The 12,085-nt window shown below is 48.8% G+C and overlaps 1 protein-coding gene across 32 annotated transcripts in view; it reads left to right on the top strand.

The window, feature by feature from the left end:
* The window catches only part of LOC128082657 (transcription factor SPT20 homolog), a 98,725-nt gene that overhangs the window by 72,550 nt on the left and 14,090 nt on the right, over positions 1–12,085 (top strand). For 26 of the 32 annotated variants that reach the window (XM_052687038.1, XM_052687041.1, XM_052687039.1 and 23 more), the window contains 2 exons: positions 3,792–3,943; positions 7,915–8,605. The exons of 1 other annotated variant lie outside the window; for it this stretch is intronic. The gene's annotated coding sequence lies outside the window, so the exon portion shown is untranslated. The remainder of the gene's footprint in view (positions 1–3,791; positions 3,944–7,914; positions 8,606–12,085) is intronic. 5 more of the 32 variants (XM_052687032.1, XM_052687035.1, XM_052687028.1 and 2 more) reach the window with 4 other exon arrangements.

The raw sequence follows: 12,085 nt of genomic DNA, 5'->3' as shown, positions 1-12,085 counted from the left end.
TAATCCAATATACAGAAAACCTCCATCTGGCCAGGCCAGCACGGCGGTTTTATAAATGCTTACGCAGCAGCAGCACAGCTGTCAGTACCTATTCAGGCACAAGGCAGAGCTTTAACATGTGTTTACTAGTATGTTCTTACTAACGTGTCCTAAGCTCTCCTGTTACCAGCTATGGACACGGCATGTGAGCAAGATGACAGTCCTGAATGGCCTCAGGTGCTCGTGAGCCACAACTCGCTGCAGGTCAGCGCGATGCAGCCTTTGTTAGCTTCACCTCACCCACTGCGAGCCTCTGCTGCGTGGGGTGCACGAATACCTGCCTGGGAGTCCCACAGGAATACAGCACAATGTCAGGAACTGGTCTGTGGCAATAACGGGAGGTAGCAATAGGTCTGCTGGTGCTGGGGCAGCTGCGCACACTGCTCAGTGGTGGACCAGCATACAGATGGGTGCTGGTATGCAGCAGCAGGGAGGGCACATGGAAGGAGACAGCCAGCTGGCCCCGCTCTCCACACTGCAAAAGCCCTTTAGATGAATGCAGAGGAGATCAGCCCCCAGAGCTGACATCTGACCAGCACTGACACCTGAGGTACACCTGGATTGCTTGTGCTGGCTCCCAAAACCGTGTGGGCTGTGAGTTGGTCCAGCGCTGTGCCATACATTAAAATGTCCTCTGGCTTTGCTGCTGTTCATGCAGAAGTGCATGCAAAAAACAAAAGTGAGAACAGAATGAGGGGTCAAGGACTCCTCAGGTCAGGCCCCAATACCTGGTTGTTTGGGTCATCCTATCCATAATACAGGGGACTTGATGCTGGTCAGTGTCCCAAGGCTTTGGGAGCCTGATTAGCTACCATTTGTAAAAGGCTGAAGAAGTCTTACCATGAATCTAGGACCAAAGAGCAGAGAAAATGGGAGGCTGGCTTATGGGCATGTATTATGCTGCTCTGACTTTCTTTTGGTGTTATCGATCGAGCTTCTTGCTAAGATACAGCCTTGCCTGCTGTAGTGGTTTAATTCATTTTTAAGCATCATTATTTTTCATGTTGTGGTCTCCCCTTGCTTGGGGTGCCTCTCATCGCCCATCCCCAAAAACGTCCATTCCTGTCTGTGTTTCAAGGCACGCGCTGCTCCCACATGTGTGTGTGTGCACACCAGGGAGATGGAGAGGCAGCTTCAGCTACGCTAAGCAATTAAACTCCGGTAGCTCAGGGATGAGCAGGAGGCCGTGATTTTCTTTTCCTTTGCAGTAATTGCCTCTGCAATCAGCTTTGATCACCCGAGAGCAGGGGAGATGAGTGCTGCAAGTTGACATCAGTGGTTTTAATATATCCATTTACATATACAGGAGCAGTGCAGCATACAGCTTTCCATAGTGCCTCTGACCTGAAACCATCGCTGCTCCATAGACACCTCATTTAATTTAATACTTCACCGCCACTGCGGAAGCCACAGGATGGGGATGGGAGGGGGGATAATCAAGCCCTCACTCTCTTGCTCTCTGTGAATGTCTGTAGAAATGACATGAAAGTAATTGCTTTTGAAAAGCAAAGCAGAAATGGCACAACTGATTCCACTTAAATGAGAGGAGAAGGAGTGGGGGCGGGAGACGTTCTCCCTACCCATGCCACCTCCTGCCTGCTGCAAGCACAGCCCTCTGTGGGTCTGTGTGGGGCCGAAGGAAGGGTGAGCTTGGCTCCAAGGGGAGTGGGTGAGGGAGGTGAGCTCACACAGGCAGCATTGCTTTGAGCTGGATGCATCCCTTCAGTTACCTCAGACCCATAGGTGGATGCTGCTTCATGTAGTTGTGTGACATCTGTTGTTGCAGTCATTTCTGCTCCTTGAAGGCTGATAGAGAGCCTCATGACATTGAGCATCCAGGAATTATTCTGCCTCCTGAACACGCTCACCTGCCTTGCAGCTGGCAGGGGCTGTTTCTCCTGCATGCTATGCTGTACATTAAAATGTCCCCTGGCTTTGCTGGTGCTCATGCAGAAGTGCATGCGAAAAACAAAAGTGAGAACAGAATGAGGAGTCAAGGACTCCTCAGGTCAGGCCCCAGTACTTGTCAGCTCCTCTCCGTCTCCAGCCCATCTAACATTGGCTGTGTGGGTAAAGCTTTAGGACTGTGAGCAGCTATGGAAAGCATCCCATGTTCAACACAAAGGTGTCCTTTACTGTTGCAGAGTACAGGCACAGAAACACATGTGCACACACTTAAATCCACTCAGAATTTAAATGCTTCCTTTGTTTTGTTGGTGCGCATCATGCTGGACAGCTGTAACCTTTCTCACTGTGGGGCTGAGTGGTTTACACGCATACAAAGTATGGCTTGGAGGAATGCGGGCGACTGCGCTGATAACAGTCTCCAATATGACTTTAATGTAGACATTAAAATCATTTAATGTTAATTAAATGCAAACTGATTACTAATATATTTACTGAATGCTGACAGCTACGTGACAGTCTTCAATAAATATATTTTACTGATCAGTTAGCATTTAATTAATATTGAAATTCTTTCTAGGTTTAGTGAACAATAATTAGGGCCCTCAGTGGCTGTGTCTGTTGTGGGGTACCCTCGGTGCTGGCAGAGCCCCCCTTGCCCGGCAGCAATGAGGGCACAGGCAGCAGGGCCAGCAGAAGGCACGGAGAGCTGAGGCAGCGCGGCTCAGTGCAGTACAATGGGCCCGCAGAGCTCGGGGTGCTCCTCCTGCCCAGGCTGCTTGCAGACCAGGCTTGGCAAGAAGATGTGGTGCTGTGCCTCGCACATTACCTCATCCTCATGATCCTGTAGATGCAGTGTCTTTTTCCCCAGAAAGCTCAGCTGCTTCCTGCAGCCCATGAGAAGTGAAAGCAGCGTGCTTTTCACCTGCAGCAACAGCTCTGCAGCATGTTGGGGCCCTTTTTCATGGCCAGGCGTGGCATAGCCTCCACCAGCAGCACCAAGCAAACCAGTTCTCAGGCCACGTGGGCACTGTTTTCTCTTGCCTCCCTGCTGTGAGCAGGGCAGGAGCCATGCGGTGCCCTTGCTGTGCTCCGTGCACCACCATGTGTGGAGAGGAGCAGTGCCTCGGAGGCAGCGGTCAGTGTCCGGGGAGCTGCTCTGCCACAGGGCCACAGCAGCACCGCCAGCTCTGGAGGATCAATATCTGCATCTTGTCATGCTAATTGCATTTTGCTTGACACTCCTGATTCTTTCCCTCTCCCTCCTGGTGTGAACTCTCTGCAGCTAGAATGCCGAGAATTGGGAATGCCAAGAAATGAGAACACCAAGCCCTCTGAGCCCACTGCTATTGCAGCAGGACAGGAGGGCCAGGCCAGCCACAGGCACTGCACTCCCTTCTTCTTTGATCACACAGGAAATGCCTGGAGGGGCCTTCAGCACAGGGCAGAGCCTGGAGTCGAAGCACAGGGCTGGACCAGGCACTGGTTATTAAGCCATCAGTTATAACTTTGGGTGTGCTCAGTTGCTCTGTGCCTTCCTGGCCCGGAGCACCGGACACAACCCCCCATGTCCAAGGAGGAGGCACCCTGTGTAGCTGTCTCCCAGCCTTCCTGGGCCATATCCCTGCTGCCACAGGCGTGCACCCGGATCATAACTACCATATTGGCTTCCTGTCCCCAGAACATCAGGTTTTTGCAGCTGGTGTGCGGGGGGGGGGGGTGTCTCCTCCCGACAATCCCCACCCCCAGCAGCATCAGGCCTGTGCTGTTCAGGGTTTTGTTAAGCCGTTTAGTATTAATTGATTTTTTTTTCCATTTTTTCTTTCTTTCCCTGGGCGGGTCAATAGCTGGATGCTCAAGAGCAGAGGATCTATCAACTGCAGACCAAGCAGAGGCAGAGGCAGAGGCAGGCAGAACCGGAGCAGTAATGCAGCCAGATCCAGCAGCTCAGCCAGGAGCTGGAGGCCACCACCAGCTGCAGGAGGAAGCTTGGATGCAGGTAGGAGAAGATGCCAGCATGGTCTGGCTCGGCAGGCCAGTATTGGAACTCTATTTAATACATTCACAGCAGTGGTAATAATCTGCTGCTCCTGTCTAAATGACAGCATAACAAAGGGCTAAAGATGCAAAAGTGGAGTCTGTCAACTCACAGTGAGGAGGGAAAGTCCTGGGAACTGGGGAGACGGCTGCAGCTCTGCTGTCTGTGAATAGGTGCTTGGGCTGCACTTGACTGGAGATGTGACTGCTGTAATGCACAGATGTCCTGCATGCTAATCCTGCTGCTCACCTCCTGAGAGAGAAGGGGAGAGGGCAGCTGGTAGGAAGCTGGAGGAAGACCACACCTCGCAGGACATGCTGCCCAGCTATGTAACAGTGATGTGTGTGAGCCAGGACAGAGGCTTGGGTAGCTGAAATCCTGAGTTTGCTCCAGGACAAGCAGACATTTGCAATGGGAGCTGCTCTGCAGACCTGACAGAAGGCCTGCAGGGCAGTGTTTGTGTCTGTCATCTCTGTGCCATTGTCTGCTTGGTCCCCTGCCCTCATACAGCTCCTCTCCTCCAACCCCTGTATTTCAGAGCTGCCAGGAGTCACACTGCTCGGACTGCACATTCCTTCTGCATGCAAATCTGGCTTGGGAGAGCATGCTACTCACATGTCGGCTCAGCCGTGTGTCTGCCTGATGTCCATTCAGGCACCTTTAGTCGTTAATGGATTTTGACCACAGTCTGTGATCAGATCCAGATGGCAAACAGATTCTGGGACATGGAGAGAGTGGATCCTAAAAATCTGTGCAGGATTACTTGCTTAGTCTGCATTGTTCCTCCACAACACCTGCTTCTAATCTCTTTCAGCACCCCTTAAACCAGAAGAATTATGTCTATTTTTAAAACTTGATAGCACAATATTCTCGGTGTACTGGAAGACTAAATCAGCCACGTGCTACTGGTGCTGGAGTATCAGGTCTGTGTGCTGGGCAGCAGAATGAGCTCCGCACAGCTGGCTTGTCCAGAGGGAGAGCAGCATTGTAGAATCTGAGTGGTACTTTTCTCCTTGTTACTCAAAGTGGAAATGGCTTGTTTCACTTGATTTGGTGATAGTGAGGTACGTTCACTTCATGGGAAGGAACGTAGCTAGATATTGTTCCTTTTACTGCCATGTCATCCTTTGTTCTCACTGTGTGTATGTGTGTGTGAAGAGACAGCACAGCGTGTGGGCAGAACTGCATGTTGCAAGCCTGTTTTCAGACTGTCCGCTGGAGAAGGCTGCTGCTGGCAGTTTGCATGCTTTTGTCTGCTTGTGTGCATGAATGGTGAAGGATGAATGAATCTGTGAGTGTGTCATTGTGTGCCTACATTTTTTCTCCATATGTATATGGGTATCCATACACTGATTTGTGCAGTGAGAGCACAGCAGGGAGGAATCATGCTTCTGTTTCTTCTTACAGTTACTCTGTCTTACTCCCTTCCCATCCTATCCCTTCCATGCGTTGATGCTGATGTCAGGTGAGTCTAACTGCTTGCTTTTGGTGTGAAAGTGACAGATACAACAACACAGTTCTAACCTTTCTCCTACAAAATTCCTAATCAAAGCACATCCAGCTCTGTTACATAAAAGTCTAACATTCTTCTGGGTCAGAACAGTGCTCTGCAGTGCTCTGTGACAGCAGCTTATGCCCATGCCTTGGAAAGAGGAAAAAAAGGAGAAGCTGTACTGTTGCCCAAAGATGCTCTCCTATCTCCGTGGTTACAGGGATTCTTGATTCCAAGCTGGAATCTTTGTGTTTAACAACCCTCGAGGAATTCTCATCAATAATTTGTCAAACTATTTTTGTAACCCAGACATTATGTGGCTTCTGCAGTGTCTCACAGCAGCAAGTTCCACTGTTTAGCCATACACGGGATGCAGAGTCATTTCTTTTTGTTTACTGTTATTTTATTGAAAGACTGTGACCAATCATTCTTTAATCACCTTTTATGTGACACCTGCAATTTTATGCTTTCTTTCCATTGTCCTCCTTCTGCACAGAAGGGCTCCAGTCTTTTTTGTCTTTTTTTTTTTTTTTTTAATTAGGGAAACAATCCCATCATTAAATCATCTCTGTCAGCCTTTACCATACTTTCATTTGTCCTGTTGCTTTCAGTTCTATTATTTATGTAGTTTCAGTGAGTGCTAGATTTTGACTAGAAACAGGGCAGTCCTTCCCACCACACCAGCTTACATCTTGCTCTGCCTCTATCCAGTTCTGCTTAAAGCTCTTGTCCCATCTCTGTCTCCATCTGGCTGTACAGGAAGGGCTGCCCTTCTGCATGTGCTGGTTTGAGCCAAACACGGCTGCTGATTGATCTGTTCACATGGGGGACTTTGTGCTCCAGGGCTGGCAGTCCCAGGATGCCTGTAGCAGGGCAAACATACCAGGAGTTTGCAACCTGTCATTCAGCACTAGGAACGTGAATTATAGCCCTGCTCTTTAAGGAAAGGCTGGCAGTGCAGCTCTGCCTGTCAGCTGAGACACCCACCTGGTCATGAGCTCTCCTGGTGAATGAATCAGGATTTGGCATGTCATTGTTTAAAACAGCCTCCATGCTAATGTCTTTTTGAAGTGAAACTGAGAGGGCTGTTAACCTCAGTTAGCCAGTTGTCCTCACCGTGACCTGGATAAATCATCATAGCAGAGCTCCAAAGAACATGGCTCTCATTGCTCTGGAAAATGGAGCTGCAGGGAAAGGACTGTGATTTCAGTTTATAGGTGCAAGGAAGGGTTCCCTGCCTTCCTTCCCAGGATTGTACAGCAAAAGACTGGTGTATTGCCATATGTAGCAGAAGTGCTAAGCCATGGCTTGAAGCAGTGATTGAGCACCTGGTGGGGAGCAGGGCAGCCCAGGGGAGCTCAGGTGCATGCAATGTACCTGATTGAAGGAAGGGCTGGAGCCAGCCTCCACCCCTTCCCAGACCTCATTTAAGGGTTGGCAGTGAGGGTGTCTTACTGAAGATTCCTGTCTATCTGAGGTCTTCCACAGGTAAGCAGCTTTTTCTTCCTTTGTGTGTCCATGGCTGCTATGTTTGGGCTTTTCCTCATTTGTTGCAGTCTAGGATTTTGCTACCCTGGTGTTGCTGCTGTGCTTTCCATTGCATTAGAGCATGCCAAGAGCCCTGCTGGTGCTCCAGGCTGGGCATCAGGTCTTAGAGAGGTCCATTCCCTTCCCTGAGAGCCATTAAAGGCGTTATGGATTGTACTGTGGCTTGTAGAGAGGCAATTTGCTGTACCTGGGAGTGGGTGAGTTTCCAAGAAGCTGCTGGGATGTCTCATCATCTAGCCCCAGCTTATGACCATGTGGGCGCTGGTGCAGCACCAGGCTTCCAGGTACATTCTTTTTAGTTGAAGGCTGGGCTTTCTCCAAAGCAGTCTCTACCTCTGAGCTGTCCTTCTTTGTGGTGGAGAAGGATACAGAAAGGACAGTTTCTCCAAGAGGAGACAGTGCTGTTCTGGGCCATCACATGCTCTGGGGTAGTTTTGTGCAGCAGGAGCACCACATCACATGCTGCTCTCAGAAGAACACCCTGCTTTCATGTGTCACACTGACTGCTTAAACTGTGGTCCAAGTTTCTCCTTGCCAAAGCAATGCCAGGTTCTTGTGAAGGGTTAAGAAGATCTGCTACAGTGTCTGTCTAGGCCAGTGTGTCTTTATCAGAGCCAACATCAGCAGCTGTAGAGAAAGGTGCAGGAAATTTACAGCAGGTGGTTCAGAGCAGCTCGCTCCAAAGGCTGATTTGGAGATTGGCTCATTCTCAGCACAAGGCACTTCTCTCTGCAAAGAGCTGTTTTGACTCTGGGAGCTGTTATCTGTGCAGAGGCCTCATTACTTTATCTCAGAGGGCACTCATAGCTGCTGTTTCATTGTGTGGCAGTGAGTTCCACCAGACAGGTTTTCTCTTGTTTCTAATCTGGCTGAATTTTCTTTTTCTCTCCAGCGTGACTGTGAAAAATCACAACACCAGCTGCACATAAGAAATTCCTGGAAAGAAGAACAAAGCCAACTGTTCTCCATGTCCACGAAGGCATGCCCAAGAACTAATGGGTGTATCCTACATCGAGAAAGATTCAGGTTAGGAACAGCTTCTAATGGAGAGGAGAACAAAGCAGGCAAACAGACTGCCAGGGGCCCAAGGATTCTGCATCACAGGGGATCTTCAAGGAGAGACAAACAGAAGAAAAGGCACCTATAGGTTCCCTTGTCATAGAACTGCAAGATGGGCCATCAAGCTCTTGAGATTCGTGCCAGCCTTGCTCAGTTTCTAAACCCAGCTTTGTTCATACCCTGATACTCATCTGTCTTCTTCAAAGCCCCACCATAGTCTCCTTTAGCACTTATGTGCTATCAACTTGCCAGGGTGATTGTTCTTCCTAGGAAAGTGACTGCGCTTGAGTCTTGGATGGATGCTTGCTTTCTACTGTGGTTCACCTGACCTCCATGAGACTCAATGCCTGCTTTGTGTTGTAAATGGTGTCCCATCTTGAGATGCATTGCCCACTTCCTGTGCTGGATAGTAACATTGATCTGTGGGAGTATTCTTCCCTCTTCCTTGGAACCTCATTCTTATGCTTCTGCAGGCTTGTTCATAGGAGACTGGCTGAGGAGCACGCTCACTGCTGTTTTCCCAGGTAAATTCAGCCTTGCTTGTCTTCCTCACTACTGGTGTTCCTTCAGCTCTCTCCTCAGGGTACAGGGTTCTCTTTGTACTGATGCTATGGATTGGAGGAATGCACAGAGTCTGTCCTCTTCTGGCTCTCTGGAAGGACAAACAGGGCTGCCTGATTCCTTGTCCAGAAGCCTTAGCGCTCACCTACGTATACTGGGTTGATGACTTGGTGCTCCTTCCTCTGTTCCACAACATGCCGCTGCCTGGGATGGTCCAAGGTAGACATATGTTTCATAGGATGAGCAGGGGTCTCAGTGCAGTGGGCTTGAGACTTGGTGCCAGGGCCTTAACTGAACTAAGCAAGGATCAGGCAATTGTGCTGCTCAACAAAACTGCACAGCTGACAGTCTCTGAGCTGCTCGTCAGCAATACATCTAGCTATCTGAGACACTTTAGCTGGGGCTGGTGGGTGCCTTGTTCCTCGAGTCGCTCTCAGGAACTTGCACGTGGGAAGAAAGCTGGATTTTCTCCTTTTTACTACCTCCTTATCTGGCCATAGGTTACCCAGTAGTCAGAATGCATGCCTTAACACATGCTGAAGAGAGCAAGCAGAGCCTGGAGGATGTTGATGGATGACAAAATCTCTGATACATACATCTGTAAGACATGTGCTGCTGTGCCTCGGGCTTTGGTCTGAGCATTGCAGTTCCACCCTTGGTAATAAACATATGAGTAGATGAAGCAGAGATGGGAGTATAGATTTGCTATCAGAAACTTTGGATTTAATTTCCATTCTTAGCTGTGTGCAATTTCCTATATGTGCTGCTTTGCAAATGAGTTGCACAATAGCTATCAAAGACCACCTAGAAACAAGGTCAGCTTGATGCCACTTAGTTCTGCTGCGCAGTGGTGAATCCAGGCCAGGTGAAGGTGTGGGTCGGACCCGTGGAAAGGTCTCATCTATGCTCCCTGATGGCTGTATGAACCTATTGCTCTTTGCCTGCTTGGTGTTTGAGTGTAATTGTGGTGCTGGGGAAGTAGAATTGCCTGGCTATCAACAGTTGACCTACCTGGTCTCAGTAACCAAAAGTGGTGCAGTTTTCTCAGATGCTGCTCGCTCACGGAGCCCTACACCTGTCTGTGGGGCAGCAGCCACTTGGATCATAGGTCCTCAGCAGGAGGGAGGAATTGGTGCATGCATACCATACACCAGGACACAAAGCAGCTCCCACACAGACACCCCAGCACTGCCAGTAGCTTCAAGGGGGCTAGAAACACAGTCACAACAGCCAGTGGGATCTGAAAGTGACAGGGCAAGATGAAATGTATGATGTGTGCAGACACTGAGGAGGAACCCCACCAGGCACCTGGGCTTGAGAGCTGGCTCCACAACACAGATGTTAGAGGGAATAAAGGAAATGACAGAGGATCAACTGGTCTACAAGGCTGGTTTCTCTCCAGGAGAAGGAGAAGTCTTTGGGGCTGTGGAGAAATGGGCAACCCCCAGGCTATGAGGTTAATACAGAGCCACGGCTGTTTGTATAGCTGCAGAGCCTTTAAGAGAGACTTGGGGAAACTAGCTTGGATTCCAATGAATATTTACAATTACACTGCTCCAAAGTGGAATCCAATCACATCACTGCAGCATGCAGTCTTTGTGTATTAAAAGAAAATGAGAGGAAAGCAGAAATGATGGAGTCGCAGAGCTGCCTTTGGAGAGACATCCTGCTTGTGACAGAACTAACATGCTTTATTTCTGATACAAGCAATTCATTCTTTGGGCCTTTTGCTTGATATTAAAGTTCCTTGTTTGTTTGTTTGTTTTTTTAAGTGAGAGTTTTCAGTAGATGGTCTTCAAATCAGAGGGAAAGAAATAGGAAGTGTTATAGTCCATGATTCTGATGTTGCACTGACAAACTGGAAATAAGGGAGCATTTCCAAGCTAGAGTGGAGATGCTCCCCCCACTTTCCACTTGCTGAGCCTGAGGTTACCACGTGCAAGAGGCCTGGACAGAGCTGCCCTTGTTAAAATCATGCTCCTAATATGACATTTGAATGATCACCAGGCTCTGCCATTAAACAAGACAGTCTAACAGAGGAAGAAGCAGAAAATGCTGGATAAATGTTCATTGAAGCTCATTATTGGCCATTTTTTTTCCAGCACAAGATAGAAAAATGTGTCAGGGTATCACTGCACGCAAAGAAAATGGAGGATTTGTGAGTGTAAGACCCCTGTAGAGAACTGTATGCAGCAGAGTAGGAAGTGTGTGGCCAAGCAGAGGTACTGCTCTAGTTGACAAAAGGGACAGCACCAAAAGCTTACCCCACTGTACTCCCAGCTGATCAGCTCTTCTGCATGGTGCCAGGGCAAATCAGCTTGGGCTCTCCTATGCCTTGTGTTGGCAGATGGGTAAGCTTAAGAAAGAGCTGTACTGATGGAAGGGGTACTCATCTGGATGCCTTAAGACCTATGGTGCAACCATCCATTCATACACTGCGAGGTTTCCCACAACTCTGACACGAGGCAAGCAGTTGTGGAAGACAAGTAGGAGATGAGACAAAAGCACAGGTCAGGATGAGGATGGAAATCATTCTTTTTATTCAGACATTGCATGGCATGCATCAGGCATGTTGCCACAACACGGCCACAGCACCAAACAGACTGTGAATAACTCCTGGCTTGTTGCGGTCTTGGAGTACAAAAACACCACTGCTTTTCTTTAACTACAAGTATTTAAGGTATATCCTTCCATTCTGTCATGCAGATGTTCTGAAGCACCACGGCAGCATCAGAGAAGGTGCTGTGTGAGAAGGCACGTAATGACTGAAGCTGCAAGGATGTGCGCTTAGATTTACCCAGGGCGCACTTACAAGCACACCTGACATGGAACAGTGACATCTGAAGGCCCAGCCTGCTCCCTCCCCGTGGTCCCAGCAGGTGGCATGTCTGCACACCTGAGCGGAAGACAGCATGGTGCTGTTTTCAGACTGTGCTAATCCCATCGTGTTTTGAAGATGATGTGTTTCCTATTGCCTTTCACCTTGGGACTGCACAGATCCCTTCTGCTGGATGGCAATCTTAGAGGATGCTGATGGGAAATCCCAGGAAGCTGCTCTCTGATCTAAGTCATGCTGCTGGCAGAGGGAAGTCTCTGACACATGCAGGCATGGCACAGGGTGGTCCCTGCTGCCTGGCACATACTGCAGTTGATAGCCCTCAGCAGGAACTTGCATTCAGTATTATACTGTCTAAGAGGCTTAAAATTGACTGTGAAGCTTCAGTACAACTACAAAAAAAATCTTGTTTTCAGTTTCTCCTATGGTGGATTGCTCCAGAATGAGACAGAGCAATTTGGTAATTCATTCCTGGAGTATGCACTGGAGTATTTGGAATCAGATTATGGAATATGAAAAGCAGTCATTCATTTGAACTTCCCTTGTGGGAATGGTAGCTGCCCAGACAAATTCTCCATGAAGATGGGAAACGTGACAGAAATCAGAG

This window comes from Tympanuchus pallidicinctus, unplaced genomic scaffold (genome assembly GCF_026119805.1).
Source record: "Tympanuchus pallidicinctus isolate F22 unplaced genomic scaffold, pur_lepc_1.0 scaffold22, whole genome shotgun sequence".
Taxonomy (NCBI): domain Eukaryota; kingdom Metazoa; phylum Chordata; class Aves; order Galliformes; family Phasianidae; genus Tympanuchus; species Tympanuchus pallidicinctus.
The sequence above is the reverse complement of the archived record's forward strand: the minus strand, read 5'-3'. Positions and strand labels throughout refer to the sequence as shown.